Source organism: Schistocerca americana, chromosome 9 (assembly GCF_021461395.2).
Source record: "Schistocerca americana isolate TAMUIC-IGC-003095 chromosome 9, iqSchAmer2.1, whole genome shotgun sequence".
In the NCBI taxonomy this organism is placed as follows: Eukaryota; Metazoa; Arthropoda; class Insecta; order Orthoptera; family Acrididae; genus Schistocerca; species Schistocerca americana.
The window spans coordinates 10,412,762-10,426,247 of NC_060127.1; the positions used below are offsets into that span (position 1 = coordinate 10,412,762).

Here is a 13,486-nt window from a genome sequence, read left to right on the forward strand (position 1 = left end):
TGTGTGTAGTGTTTTTCTGTCTGTACTTTATGTTCTGATTTTAGTTTCACATTAATTAATTGCAAACTTAGCAACTGTCAAAAGATACTGTGGTCAGTAGCCTATATCTGGAAAATTTGCTAATTAACATTAATAACAAATATATTCTTAAATATTAATTAATATTTCATAACAAAGTGGTTACATTATTTTTTTCATACGCAGTAGTTGATGAGTCTGTTAAAAAAAATTTCAGGCCTATGAGACTTCTCGGTTGTCTACAAAATTTGATTTTCACAAATATCTGTTTTTCCCAAAACTTTTGTTTCTGTGATTTGGGTCCTTATTGTTCTCAGTGCCTCAATAAAAGTCACCCAAGTCACAAACAATTATTACATAACAGATTATCAGTCAAATTACAGTGTTGGTGAAGTTCACAGATGCAATAAGTATTTTAATTTTTTTTAATTTGTTACAGCAAACAGTGATAAAGACCATATGTTTTATTACTACAGCTCAACACACATGCTCTGAAAGAAAAACCAATATATTAATTTTATTGGTTTTATAAATATTTAGACTTAAAGTCCACAACCAGTCAACTCATCCCATTTGATGGAGTGAAGTTATTTTTTTTGAGAAAGGACCATTTTTCAATAAAAATGAATCTAACTGATGTATTGTCAAAACTTTTCTTATTTCACTCCTTACACTCAAGCTATTACGTTTTTCAAATCTTTGAGCGGAGTAAAAACACAGCTCACTAGAATTTACACAATGGATTTCTGTTTGAATTTTCACAGCAAAATGAAGATTGGGAAATGGGCATATGGCCCATCAAACTGGCCAGAGTGAGGTCTATTTTTGCACAAAAAAGTTTGAAAGTAATCAGCATAATAAAGAAAACCTTAATTATTGATTTGAGGGAAAACTGAAATAGCCAAAGTGTTAAAAAATATCCAATTGCAGCATAAATTGAAACTCTTCCACTTTCTCTTCATTATATTCTCTTAATAATAATAGAACACCAATCAGTATTTATATATTTCATGCTTTCTGAACAAAACTTGAAAATAAAATAAAACTGAAAAAGTAAAATATTTTGTGGAAGAAATAAAACAGGTTAGAGACACAAATAACGTGCCTTTCGATGCATGAAATCTTGTACACCAAACAAGGTGATGATTGAGAATTGAAAGTCCAATGTTTAACTTAGAATTTTAAGGAGTACTGGAGGCTATTTTTCTGGTAGAATTTCACTCCTCGGAGTGGCGGACCCATAGCTAATATTAACAAGGGTGCTGCTCCAGAAAATTTTGAGGCTTGATTTAAAAACTGTGTAAATGGAAATAAACATTGTCCTCACTCATCCAGCCCTGTCCCTGTTTCCATTCCAGCACTACACAGCCCTCTATTCAATCAACGCACCCAGTCTTTTTACTTCTCTCCTTTTGCGCTACTGCCCCCCCCCCCCCCTCCTCTCTCTACCTCTCGTGTTCTGTCAAACATCCTAACTGGACCTAGCTGCCCTAACCACTCTCCACCTCATCCCTGCACACTCCCCAGCAGCACTTCACCAACCCCCACACCTAGCCTGCTATTCCTCCCCCTCCCCACCCCAGCCTCCTCCTTAACCCCACCCCAGCCTCCTCCTTAACCCCACCCAGCTGTTTCTTCCATCATGCGCAGCTGCTGCTGTTCATAGTCTGGCTTCATCTGCCACACTCTGTGGTCTCGTGTGTGTGTGTGTGGACAAAGACCTTGTTGGCTTAAAGCTTATTTGGAGACAGTCTTTTTGTTGTGGCTTTTTGCGACTCAGCATCTCTACTATAAGGTGAGTAGCAACTATCCTTTTCATAATATTGTTACATTCAGTCCTGGATTTTACATTTATTCACAATGTTGATAAAATCCTAGAAGAACAAAGTCAAATATCTTGCACTTACTTTAACCCAATTTTTTGCTGTTCAAGCTTGATCTGTTCATTTACAAAGGAAATCCATTCTTCTTGTTTTAATTGGCACAAGAAGATCGATAATTTTCTCAATGATCTCTGGATGACATCGGAGGAAATTTTTCTCCATTGAAAGCACTGCAACCGCATTTATACTTCGTGAACTCATAGTGCTTTTTAGAAACCTTTTTATTCTTTTCAGTGATGGGAAGCAGAATTTGCCTCCGTTGTAGTTCTAGGAACTGTCAAGAGGATTTTTAGCAGTTTTGTAATTTACTAAGGAACATTGTGTTGATTTCCCTTTTTCTGTTGTTTACTATAAGTTTGAGCACTTCAATTACTTCACAATATTCAAGAATATCAGACCTACAATATACTTTTAATTCAGTTTCATGCTCTCGTTTGTCAGTCGTGAGGTTCACTTCACTGGTTACTAGTCTCTCTCTTGTGTCAGATACTCACTCTCAAAGCTAGCAAAGCATTTCTCGTTGAACAATTTAGCAACTACAACGTGTTTAGTGGAAGAATATCTGTCCATTATGCCAACACATATTTAATCACACAGGTTCTTACATTCTACCATGAGTGGCTTATGAGGATTCTCACAGTACTTCGAGCTTCTTAGTTCTAAAGTAGCAGTTTTGAATATTGTGATATATTCATTAACTTTACACAAACTAATTTCTCAAGATTGCATTTATTTGTAAATTATTTCACAACGAGGCATAATCTTATGAAAAAGCTCTAACCATAACTTGAAACTGTCATCAACCAGGTAGGCCTACTTTAAAATTCCTATTGTTCTGCAATGGTTTTATCTGCATTTGATGTTTATTGAATATTAGTAAGGCTCTTTTTTCAAGATCGAGGATTTTCATGAACCCTATTTGTGCTCTGCATGTCGAAGTTCCACCTTGTAGAACATGCGCAGGGAATTCTGATGTTCATATGCTTCTTGAGAGTGGACACACATTGTGGTTATCTTCAGAAGTATACTGAAGTAACCAGGATGTTAGAGAAACACATTCTTGAGTTTCGTGTAATACTGTATTTCTTATTATTAAGTTGGTGTGCGTAACAGTGAACCAAATGTGCATATTATAAACTGCTTTTGTTTTTGCTCGAACTCCTGCTGTTTTGGCTTTTCATGACATTTGAACCATAAAATGTGGGAGCTATGAGTTTTTGTCCATTTCCTTTGGGGATAACATCCTATTATTCTGAAATACATTTTGATATGCCATCTGCAAATGAAGAATCCCCAAAAATGCTCGTTAGTGACATAAGGACACCATTGAGCAGTGCTGGCTTGTGTGTAGGTGCTGTGGAACTGCAGCATGCGCGTCTCCACTTGATATTATCAATAACATTTAATAAAATGAGTCCTTTTCACTTTAATTATTTTTTTTGTATTTGTTCCTTAAAGCTAAAAGTCAGTAGCCATCCCAAGTTTATGAAAAAATAAAAAAAATACATGCTGAGCATAATTTCAAGTATCATTCAAAGGTGTGATATATGTTTCTCTAACGTATTTTATTCCTTAATTTTAGATAAATCATTTCATAAAACATTTGACCATTTTTTCTTTTATTCTGTTTTTCATATATTTTTTTTTCCAAATGGCTTCCTCCAGTCTTCGAGATTCTCTTCTATTTCCTGTATGTTATCAAATGTAATGGTTACATCATTAGCTCCGAGATTTCACAGTGGTAGTTATAAATGTCCTTGCAGATAGAAAATTCATTACAACACTAAAGAATAAGGGACTATAGATACTTCCCTGATGGACAACCACAATAGAATGAAAGCTCCTTTGACACCCCCCCCCCCCCTTCCACCACCACAAGACTTATGACAGAAGTTTGGACACTGCTGTATATGTCCGTAATGAGTCATGTATGGTACTCCAGGTCATGATGTTTACAGAGAGCTTGCCATGATACTGTTTATGGTGCTCAGCCAAAAGCCTTTTCCATATCTAGAAAGAGCAAACCATGAATTTGCTTGCTTTCGTGAGATGTCTGCATACCTAGTCTTTTTGTGTGAGTAGCATTCATGGTTCCTTTTTCTGCTGAGAATTAAAACTAACTTCACTGTTCATTTTTGCAATTATCTATTTGACATGTTCATTAGATGTTCTACATATCACTTTATTACTTTCTTCCACTTGTTAAATTCCCCTGCACAACATGCAAACAGTAGTGTCATCAGCAAAACAAATCCTTTGCACATATACCTTTAACACACATTCCCAGTGTAGTCATTTGAATGAAACACATCGAACATAAATACTATGAAAAGCTATATACACTACTTCCACAAAACATGATGCGGTCAGGACATAGAGCCAAGAGAATGAATAGCACATGGACTGAAGAGGATTTGCTGGACTGCAAGAGCTGGGTAAGGACAGATGCGTCAATCTCTTGGGAGGTACGTGCTAAGTGCTTCACTTACATGCGTTTAGATGTATTCATTATTTTTTTCTGAGTTTAAGGGCATGAAAAGTTCCTCTACCTCATTTCTGTTTCAATTCTGATATTCTCCCTACTCTGCTGAGGCTAATGGAACTTGTAGCGATGATGTATATTAGCAATGAAAATCTAAAACTGTGTGATGTTACAGCCATTTCGCTGTTTTATCAACTTGATTATCAAAATTTTTGTTAACATATTTGGAATAAGAGTTATATAAATAAAATGATAATGAAAACTCAGTCTTGATAATAAAATAGAAGATAATTTGATTAGTGGTAGCCAGTTTCAATCTATACACACCACCTTCACACTGTATCACACCTCTGAAAATATAACAAAGTTTCTTAAAGGGAAATCCAGGATTTTTGGATCATTATCTTGCTGCAAGACAAACCCTTTCCCTATCAGATGCAAATCAGATGTTTTGGCACGTCACTGGAAAATGACAAGATAATCCTTTTGGTTAATTTTTCCATGTACTTTCACCAAATCTTCAACTTTATTTCTTCGAAAAGATGCCCTATACCATCACAGCACCCCCTCCATGCTTCAAAGTTAGAATTACACACTGACAATTCAAGCATTCATTGGTAAACAGTATACTAATTGCTGGCATTTACTTCCAAATATTTCGAAATTGGATTCATCAGTGAATAAGATTCTTTCCCAATCCCCTGCTGTTAAATGTTGGTGTGTCATAGCCCCAAAAAGCCTTTTGTTCTTGTTAACATGGTGCGACAATGGTTTGCTGCTGCTACATAACCCTGGAGTTTGTTTTCTGCTGGGTGTCATCCCACTCGTGACTCACTCATTGGTCTATCCCACATTGTGTTTCATTCTGCAGTCTATATTTACTGTTCACTACCAAATACTTTTCCTGGCATTATGACATTTTCCTGGGTGCTCCTAAATGAGGATGATCATTGTATGAGCCTGTATCTCTATGCAAGTGTACGGTCTTGAGAAATCTGCTGTAGGAAATCTTCAATTTCTTTGATATTTGTCAGACACAATTGCTGTCTTGGTGCAAATAGATGATCTTTACCCATGAATCATACGGAATTTGGCACTTTGGGTCCATTTTCAGTTACTTTCGCTGCATGTGTTACCTTCTTTCATGGCATCTTCATACAAACAGAACTATAACTGAACAGATATATAAATAACGTATCTTATGGAATCCTGTCATCTGATGGTGTTACACGGCATGTTTGAGAGAACAAGTGAAGTTAATTCTATGTACTCTGACCAACATCAATATGTATGTGTAGGTACGAAACTGCAGCATTATTACACGTTGCTTGAGCATACTATTCTATGTTCTAACCAGTAACTCAAATAGATCACTCCCATCTTGCTCTGCTGCAGTACATAACACATGTTTCCAAACATATGGAGGGTAGTGTACGTTACATTACCATCGAGTTTCTCCTCACTGGAGACTTCTGCGATCATGCGCTAGATGGTAGGTGAAGCTTCATCTTTATAACTCTAGCATACAGTTCGGTCCACTCAGTGCCTCCACAGATTACTAAAGGGTATAAATATTTTGATTTTATTGTCATTTATATTGTCTTTTCTGTATTGTTTGTGTGTTTAATAGTTCCCGATTTCCTTCTAAGAAAATTTATGTTAAATTTTTGGAGATGCCTTACAGTCTGAAGATGATCTGTATAGATTCAAACCGGTCCCAACTAATATATTATCTTCTATTTTGCATTCAAGAACGACTTCACCACTATCATTCCTGAAAAATTTACTACATCCTGTTTTTGTTCTGCAGCTGGCGGAGGTGCTCAAAAGCATTTTGAATGAAACCGAAGTCCAAAGACAATCGACAACGCAGCGACCGAGGCAGCCTCCCAGTGTCGACCTCGTGTCACGGAAACCGCCTGTGGACTCGACTAGCGACACAGCCAAATTCCAAGACTTCCTCCCACAACTAAAAGAGGCTCTAAAAGGTGTCCTCACTAAGCACGAATCGGCAGAGCTGCAACCACCGAGTACTGTCCACATGCCTCTGCTGAAAACTCCGAGGGTACCTCCGAGTCACACCGAAAAGGACTTGAAACACATTCTTCTGACTCTTGAGGAGACTCTGAGCAGCATCTTGAAGAACAGTGAGAGCAAAATATCTGGCACGACCAGCAATCCAGCACTACAACCAGTACATCCGACAACAACAGATAGCAGGCGACCGTCGCAAACTCTGAAGGGGCTACCAACTGAAACCAAAGAGGACTTGGAACACATACTTCCGACTCTCGAGGAGGCACTCGGCAGCATCTTTGAGGACAGTGAGGCCAAGATACTCAGTACGACAAGCCATCCAGCACTATCACCAGTACATCGGACACCGACAGACAGCACAAAACACTTTGTAGCAGTCCTGCCACAGTTAGAGGATAAGATTCGATCCATTCTGGAGGAAGCAGCATCGGAGCAGGAAGCAGCTGCCAAACAGCACACATCCCCAGTACCGGCCTGGCAATACAGGCCCCCGACGACAAAGGACAGCAGTTTCGTCAAATTTGTACCGGAGTTGAAGAGAGTTTTTGGGGACATTCTGAGTAGCCACAAATCTAATCAAAATTCCACATTCCCTAACACAACTGTTCTTAAGGGCACTATGGAAACTCCTATCCATGTGTCATTGTCCACAGAACAGCATCCACCCTCCTAAAGTAAGATCATAGTGTCAGACAGTCCATCTTCAGATTCTGAGCCCCTGTTCCAGGCTGTTAAATTTACATTACAGGATGTACCACTTGCCAGGAATTGGGAAACAACAAACCACGGGCATTGCTGTGAAATGCAAAGTGTGACACTGGCATTGTAAACGACAAATGTCTGATGGTTACGTGTTAAGTAAGAACCATTTTTCGACAGTCTCCTCCATTCCAGAATGGACCTTCTGTTCTGCATCGCCTTGTATGCTGTTATGAAACTTATTGCTGCAATAAAACTGTGTACCAGACTGGGGCTTGAAACCCAGAACCTTGTCTTTTGCATGCCATGCTCTTAACAAACTGAGCTACCCAGGTGCAACTCGTGTTCACATCTGTAGTTCTGACAGTACAGTCCCCCTTGCCTACTTTGTGGAACTAGTAATCCTGCAAAACGGGCTGCTGCAGGGATATAGCTTAGCCACAGATTTGGGGATTGCTTCCGTTATGGATTTTGCTCTGCAGTCGGGTGTGCACTGCCTGGCAGATTAAACCTGCTTGCCCAGCTGGGACTCCAAACTGAGACTTTTTGACTTTTACATGCAAATCCCCAAAAAAGCAAAGAGCCCAGATTCAAATCCCAGTCCAGCAGAAAATTTTAATCCACCAGTAAGTTTCAACATTGTATTTATTCCTAAGATTCTCTTGCAAGCTCCCACAGCATCCACCAGTCTGCACTTCCAGAAGTACTTGTCCCACGAAATATATAGCAGAGCTTCAGTGACCTTCAGAAGGTAGTAGAGAAGCACTGGCAGAAATAAAGCTGTGAAGGCAGGTCACAAGTAGCACAAAGGTAGCTCGAGTCACTGAAGGGCACTACTGGTGAAAGGCAAGTCCTATGTACAAATACCAGTTCAGGACACTCTTGGTTAGACAAGAAGTTTCAGTACGAAAGATGCTTGCCAGATTGTACTGGGTAATGGAAATATCACCTTCGTAGATGAATATACTTTTAATTTTGATACCCATTTCATTGTTTTCCTATTTAGGCTCTTATTTGACATACCTACAGAGTACATTTCTTAATACCCACTCTGCACTGCATTTCATTCATTGGCATTTATTTATGCAAGATACCGAAAGGAGCAAATACTGACAACAATAAAAGAGAAAAGGATACCCACAGCAACAGCATTCTTTCTTTTCCCTGGTATTTATCCCATCTAGTAAAGAGATTGTGAAGTTTTATTTCATTATTTGACTCTGTGGGTGGATGTCCTTCCTGATACCACAATCAACATAAGGGACGGAAGTCTTGTGCACGATCTGCCTGCATTTGGGTATTTTAATTGTTTGTGAATTGTATTCTCTAATGCAGAATTTATGGACTAGCCCAACATTTGACAAAACAAGTGTGCAAAACGATACTGAGGCAGTCATTAATCAGCCACGCAGATTCAGTCTGGGCCTGGTGCACATCTTATTTTCACAAGCTAACATGCTGCATGTTACGCTATATAAGCTGTAACCTCCCCACCGCAATTTTAAAAGAAAATCAGCAATACTTAATAGAAATGGGAGCCAAGTGTAACCTCCCCACAGAAATTTAAAAGAATGGCCAATATTATTTAGGGATGCTAATGGACATTGCGCTAAACGTAACCTGCGCACAATGAAATGTACTGACAATGGCAACAAAAATGTGAAATACGCAATCTGACTCGAATGTAAATCCTTCAAAAAAAATTAAAGTCCATTCAGTGATAAGAAAATTCAATTAAACCGAAATATCGGTCTTTGGCCCTGTGTAAAACAATCAGAATTAAAGTCTTACCTCAGAATAAATGGATGTCACATATCTGCTCTTGTTGTTGCGCACCGCTTGGAGGAACTGCATTGCAAATAATAATATTCTCTTTTTTTTTTGATTCTAGTGAAATTTTTCTTCAAAAGAAGTGGAATGAAATGGGAAGTGCAACGAGATCTTTACTTCAATAAAAAATTAAATTTTTGAAAAAATGCTTTTGAAATAAAAATTATTATTGGGGAACTTGTTGGAGAATAATTACAATAAATAAATTTTTACATTGTCTAATGATTATATTAATTAATGGTATACCTTATTCCTCATCTTGACCAGTGTTGCCGACCGCCTACATCACACAACCGCACTGGGCTGCTACTACTGACCGACCGCTCTGCATGACGACTAAACCGAGCTACAGACTCGCAACGACTACTGTACTGCACTGGCCTACAGCTACTAACAGACTGAGCAACGACTACTGACTGACTGAGAACCGCTCGCAACACTCGCGCGGTCAAGCGCAAACTCTCTGGTCACAGATGCTACAATGCCTCGCCATCGCTGCTGCGTTACATACGTGTTTCATAACCGTCCACTGGGGGGGCAAAAATTTGGCAGCGATGGTGAGTCATTTGGACTTGCCAATCGCGGCAAAATTTTTCTTTAATTAACAAAATCCTACAACTTACAGAATATTTAAATGTTGTGCACACGCACTAAGTACAAAATATATCAGACAAAGACAAAATGTGGATACTAAACATAGTAGCAAATCAGAAAAAAGTATATACAAATTTTGACAGATAAAGTGCACAGGCACTGAAGAAATTCTTTAGCATATTCAGAACAAATAAACAGACTGGCAAAAAATATTATGTTGACAAGTGACATAAGTGTACTCGCATTGGAGTTTAGCGAATCGAAAAATGTATAACCTATGAACATAAATGATGTTACCAAAAAAAAATTTTTCTTTATGTGACAAGAATCAGGATAGGAAAGGGAAGGATTGCATCATGGTTGTAGCACTTTAGATTGCACACAGCTGCTCTGAAAGTCCATATCTTTCCACAGAAGTACAACACCAAGTGACACAACTTGAAGTTCTTTTCCCATCAGAATTTATCAGTGTAGCCAAGACACTGAACTGTCGTAGTAATGTTCCATGTTTTCATTTTGGCAGTACATTACGTACACCAAACAGTGGGACCATAATAATGTCTTCATCGCTCATGGTGGTGGACAGCATGTCGTGTCAACACCACACTCTTACAAGGCACACCAACGTAGAATTAGTGCAAAACCAAAGATAGTGCTCCATGATCACTAGGATAAACAGGACAAATGGACATTGCAGTAATTCAGGGTAGTCATCTTATGAGGTGAAGGACATCAAGTCACATAATATTGACAATTACAGACTTAATTAGTAGTTTGTGGCATTCATAGCCCAGTTATTGAACATTTCTGTACCAAGTATGTAGTATTACAGAAAAATGTTCATTAATTGTTGTACATAGAATCAGTAGCCTTCTTTTCCTGCTTACAAAGCATTATGAAATAATCGCATTCTTTTCAGTTACAGAGTATAATTAAGAATCATTAACCTTCTCCTAATTACAGTTAATTAATCATTTGTCATTCCAATAATAATTAGCCTTTTCCTAATTACAATTAATTAATCATTTGTCGTTAATTAATCATTTGTCTAATTACAGTTAATTAATCATTTGTCGTTAATTAATCATTTGTCTAATTACAGTTAATTAATCATTTGTCGTTAATTAATCATTTGTCTAATTACAGTTAATTAATTGATCATTTGTCATTTCAATATAGTAAGAATTATTAGCCTTAATTAATTACAAAGCATTATTAAACAGTACCATAGTTAATTAATTATGTGTCATTCCAATCTATTAAGAATCATTAGTCTTTTCCTAATTACAAAGCATTATGAAACAGTCACATTCATTTCAAATTACAAAGTATCAACATTGGAAACAATAGCTAATCAATGGCATAATTAATAACAATTCGTGGAGTGACATTAATTATTGGCACTCAGTGGCCAGCAAGTATTGAATAGAATCATCATTCAGTATTATTCAGATTATTACGAAGTCATTATTAAAAATCAGTTAATTACAGTCATAGCATTAATAATCATGGGCATTACAAGTACTCATTACAATAAACAGTGGCAGTTATTAGCTAGTGACAAAGCATCATTTTGAATATAGTCTCATTAAGAGGTCATTAATCAAGTGACATGCTATTCAGAGTTGATCAGTATTATTCAGAATTATCACAAACTAGTGACATTATGTGGGACTGGTAACACATTTTTTTGGTAGCAATGCATTGCGTTGGGATCGATAATTAATTGCTGAAACATAACACTATTTGCTTTTGACCTATTGCAGCAAATGAGGATAGGTAACGTCATTCGTCATGAGTCAGCTGTAGCAAGATTATGTAACAAGGCAGTACATGTGATCACATTTATAAACGATAGACACAAATGGGTAGAAATATAAAAATGCAAGTACTAGAACAGGTATAATAACTAACAGGTTTAGTAAGTATCATTAATCATTTGTCATTCCAATAATCATTAGCCTTTTCCTAATTACAGTTAATTAATCATTTGTCGTTAATTAATCATTTGTCTAATTACAGTTAATTAATCATTTGTCTAATTCCAGTTAATTAATCATTTGTCGTTAATTAATCATTTGTCTAATTACAGTTAATTAATCATTTGTCTAATTCCAGTTAATTAATCATTTGTCGTTAATTAATCATTTGTCTAATTACAGTTAATTAATTGATCATTTGTCATTTCAATATAGTAAGAATTATTAGCCTTAATTAATTACAAAGCATTATTAAACAGTACCATAGTTAATTAATTATGTGTCATTCCAATAATCATTAGCCTTTTCCTAATTACAAAGCATTATGAAACAGTCACATTCATTTCCAACAACAAAGTATGGCATCGTTAATTAATCATTTGAAATTCCAATATATTAAGAATTATTAGCCTTCTCCTAATTACAAAGTATTATTAAACAGTCACATTCATTTCAAATTACAAAGTATCAACATTGGAAACAAGAGCTAATCAATGGCATAATTAATAACAATTCGTGGAGTGACATTAATTATTGGCACTCAGTGGCCAGCAAGTATTGAATAAAATCATCATTCAGTATTATTCAGATTATTACGAAGTCATTATTAAAAATCAGTTAATTACAGTCATAGCATTAATAATCATGGGCATTACAAGTACTCATTACAATAAACAGTGTTCCTCATTCAGTAGTATTCAGATCATTACAAAGGCATTATTAAAATCAGTTAATTACAGTCAAATCATTAGTAATCACAAGCATTATAAGTGGTAACATTACAATAAACAGTGTCAGTTATTAGCTAGTGACAAAGCATTATTTTGAATATAGTCTCATTAAGAGGTCATTACTCAAGTGACATACTATTCAGAGCTAATCAGTATTATTCAGAATTTTCTCAAACTGGTATCACTATTTGGGACTGTTAATACATTTTATTTTTTGTTTTGTTTGTTAGCAATGCATTGCGTTGGGATCGATAATTAATTGCTGAAACATAACACTATTTGCTTTTGACCTATTGCAGCAAATGAGGATAGGTAACGTCATTCGTCATGAGTCAGCTGTAGCAAGATTATGTAACAAGGCAGTACATGTGATCACATTTATAAACGATAGACACAAATGGGTAAAAAATATAAAAATGCAAGTACTAGAACAGGTATAATAAGTAACAGGTTTAGTAAGTGTCATGAAAAACTTCTCCTGGAAAAAATACAAAAACGGATTATTGACCTGAAAGAAGAAACGCACACTATGCTGAAAAGTAGTGAACTTCGAATTAACAGGCAGTGAAGTGTGTATAAAAATGTGTTCCATAGCTGTCCTTTCCAAAACTTTCAGTCATCCTACTATGCAATGTAACACCTGCTGTCAAAGCAAACTGCAACAAATACTTAAATAACTACATAACATAAATACATAACTTCAACATTATCCTCATCTGTAAAGAAAACTTCATTATCCATATCATCACAACTTCACTATTATCATCATCTGTAAAGAAAAACTTCATTATTCATAATACCATATCCTTCATCATTATTCATCAGTATTCATTATCATCTGCAAAAGATCACTTCATTACTCATTATACAATTATTCCTTATCTCTAGCATATTTCATCACTAAAACTAAGATGTGTAGTTCAGTCTGACAGCCTGCATCAATCACCTTGTACTCTGAAAGAAAAAATTAGTTAAGACTGCTATTCTTCGATGAGTATAGTATATTCTTGTTAATGCCTGTTAATCCTGATCCATTTACTCTTCCTCATAAAGTTATTGCATCTCCTTTCGTTTATTCCGTAGGTGAAATTCCCATTTCTGTTGAATTTATTTCTTACACGCACCATTTCTTTCTGAAATTGATGACAGAGATTAATGTCTTGCATTTAAATCATATACCCACTAAATAATGACTGGTTTATGGTGACATAATTAGCCATACAGCATAACATG

General features: G+C 36.3%; 1 pseudogene; it reads right to left on the reverse strand.

The window, feature by feature from the left end:
* Positions 1-1,961: 1,961 nt before the first annotated feature.
* Positions 1,962-2,881, reverse strand: LOC124551203 (annotated as a pseudogene).
* Positions 2,882-13,486: the final 10,605 nt, after the last annotated feature.